Here is a 3,650-nt window from a genome sequence, read left to right on the forward strand (position 1 = left end):
GATCCTCTGATCTTTAGGATTTTCTCAGTAAAGAAATTATCAAATTCATTGCAGGCCAGTGGAGTGGAGTTCAGGAGCCACGGACACAGGAGGATTTGTTAGCTTGTCGACTGTGGCAAATAACGCACGAGTATTATTAATGTATTATTATGTATTATTAATGTTCTTGTTAATGAGCATAGCACACCATGCAACTAAAAACTGTTACATACTATTAAAGAAAGACATAACGCATTGCTAATTATTTCTAGAATAAACACATACATAACTTAACATTGTCATTGATACAATTCAGTTAAACAACCATTCACTCACACACTCACACCTAAGGAGAAATTAGAGACGCCAATTAACCTAACAGTCATGTTTTTGGACTGTGGGAGGAACCTGGAGTACCCAGAAAGAACCCAAGCATGCTGAGGAAGAACATTCTAACTCCATGCAGAAAGAATCAAACCCAAAACCTTTTTGCTGAAAGGTAGCAGTGCTACCCACTGCACCTCTGAGCAGCCCAAATTAGAGTTTCATTATTACAACATTTCTTTAAGTCCCAATTGAGTTGAAAAGGAAGCGCTGAAGATGCAGATTAAGAGCAAGCAGGAGAGAGGAGTTGGAAATCTCTCCCATCAATCATTAAAGGTAATGTATGATTTTTAGGAATTGCGCTGGAAGAACACCAAGCCAAAGCAACAACACAGCCAGAATATCAGGAAAGGTTTTACTGAAATAAGGCTATCCCCACCTCTAATGTCTGTCTGCCAGGCTTTCTGACAATAAGCAGACAGGGATTTATAGTAAGCTGAAAAACTGGGAGGTTGGTTGGGAGAGCTTGTGAACAACACAATTCAAAATGCTTAATTCCTTCTACAGGGCAATCGAATGGCATCAAATAACAAAGTACAAATATTTTCTTAAGGTGAGATGTTGGCTATCTATACTTTACTTAATAATTATTTTTTAGACAACTTTTTACTTCTACTCCTGAACTTTTTTGCAATTATCTTTACTTTCTACTCCTTACATTTTAAAAATAGATTGATCAGTTTTGTTTCATTTAAGCTAATTTTTATTATGCCTGTTGATGTTTGAAAAAAAAAAATCAAAAAAATAATGTGTTTCATCCAGGCAATTAATTTCTTTGTGGTTGGTCTCGGTGCTGCGCCAACTTGCTTTTCGTCACATACAAAAATAAATGATGCAAAGTTAAATTTGAGACTGCCACCATTAGTTATAAAACTAAGAACATTTAGTATAAGGAAGTTATCGTCCAGAATTGTAGAAGCATTTTCATTTAATATGGTAGTGCAGTAACCAGTATAAGGTTTAAAGTTTTTGTCCATAGCATTATTTTTTGCGTTGCTTTTACTTCTATGCTTTAAGTAGTTTTAAAAATGATACTTTTACACTTTTACTTCAGTAAAAAGTTTAAGTTGATACTCTAACTTCAATAAAAAGTTTTGTTTTTTTTAAAGTAGGATTTATACTTCTACTTGAGTGATAAACAGTAATACTCTGAGTAACACTTCTGATGAAATATTGTAGTTACTTAGCTTCTTGTCCGATCAGCACCATCCTCTGTGATGCTCCTGTGTGGCGGGCTACTTGATTCGGCAGTTGATCCTTCAGTCTCATAAACTGTGGTCGGTTTCTGAGTTTATCTTTCATGCAGGCAATTTATGATGCCTCCACTTGAGTCTTTAGGGATGTAGGGCATAGTTTAAGCTTCATCTCATTTAAATTATCAATAAAATCATCCTTCTGGCACCTTTTTCTATCTGATTATTAGTCAATTAACTGGAAAAAATTTATGAAATATTAAATTATTATATTAAGTTGCAGTGATGATTAAAAGCAAAAAGGAAATCATCCTTGTTGGATCAAGGTTATCATTTTGTCTCTTTTATTTGTGTTTTCTCTGAGTAAACTCCTCCTAGGGCTTTTAAGCTCTGGCCTTAAAAAAAATTAAGTACTACAGACTAAATATGCTCAATTGTACCTTTATTAAACATTTTGTGTCCTGTCTCAGTCCAGTAAGTGACATATGCACATCCTCAAACACTGACCTTACCCATTCCATTCATTTTTCTTAGGAAGGTCTGTATAAAGCATGGTCATACTTCTGCCTCTGTTTTTCACATTTTCACTGACTGTACAAATTTCATTTCAAGAATTACTTGTTTCTCAGAAGAACCTATGCAGCTAATGCTACAATTTTTTTCTTTTGTTTTACAGGCTTGTGATTTGAGGTTAACCTAGTTGGAATCAAGTGCAACAGAACTGATCACCAAGGAGATTGATCCTGCCAAAAAATGGACTGTACAGTCTCTGTTTAAATAAGACATATTATAATAAAGAAATTAATGAATATCGAAGTGTTTTGGACATTATTTTGAGATCTTTACAAATCCAATGATCACTGGAATGGAAATTAAAAGAAAAATAACAAAAAAAAGTTCTTTAAAGATTTCTTATTTTCTTTTTATTTCACACCTATAGTGATCTTTAAATATTATGTTTTAATCTACTTTTTGAGTTTTAAATTTTTGCATGAAGTATTCCCTTGTTTTGATTAAATTGTTGATTATTTTTGCTATTTGTGTCCTGTCGTATTTTCCCATGTTCATATTTGTGTTTTTTCATGCTCTCTATGTTTTTTCTTTAGTCCACTTAATCATCTTTTTTTAAGTTTAGTTTCGTTGTTGCCAAGTGTTTTGGAGGACCAGCTCTATATTATTTAAATTTAAAACTGAGTCTTTTTGTGTCACCTTAATAATTGACAGAGCTCAGTCTGTCTTAAAAGACAGTGCTTTCCTTCAAGACTGACAATTATTATCTACTTTCGGCTACTTTAGTTCACCATTGAAATGTAAAATAATAGAAAATATGGGTAATGATATGTCCAGACTGTGGAAGAGATTTGGTTCTTAAGAAACGGGTGCAATAAAGTTTGTCCGAATGGTGTGGCCGTATGATATCGCAGGGCCCCCAGCGGATCTGACCACCCGAGTGGACCCGATACGTACATTGGTACACAGATGCTGCATTATGTTATTATTATTGTCTGGGCAACCACATTGTTTTAGGTCATGTGGCAACATTCAGCCAATCATATAGTGCAATGTAATTGGCATACGCAGGGCCCAAGTTGATCTGACTACAGAAGCTGATCTGGTTACTAGACAGGCCTCTTCACTTTCTGATTTTAAATCTCTTCTTAAGACACATTTCTGTTCATGGCTTTTACACAATCTGAGAAATTGAATTTGTCTTTGTGTCTTTTCTTTTATTATTCTATTACTGCGTTTTATTTTGTTGCTACTTTTATACACCAATTTATTTATTGTTTTTATGGATTTTAGACTGTGTTTTACCATCGCTGTCATGAGCTTCTCCAACTTTGTTTGTATTTCTGGTTCATTTCCTGCCTTATGTAACATAGGACAAATTATCTGCTGAAGAGGTCATAAAAGCTGTGTGACTTTGTTTTGTGTGGATTCACAGTTAAAAAGTTAATCACCCATAAAGTACTGGCTTGTTTTGGTTTCAATTTAGTGTCTTTATAAAAACAAAGCACTGTTTATCTTTGCCTGTTTTCCGTTTAGATTATATTTTCCCCATTGTATAACATCATCTAAAACAACTGAAAAAAA

Source organism: Cyprinodon variegatus, unplaced genomic scaffold, assembly GCF_000732505.1.
Source record: "Cyprinodon variegatus isolate N-32 unplaced genomic scaffold, C_variegatus-1.0 Scaffold1951, whole genome shotgun sequence".
Taxonomy (NCBI): Eukaryota; Metazoa; Chordata; class Actinopteri; order Cyprinodontiformes; family Cyprinodontidae; genus Cyprinodon; species Cyprinodon variegatus.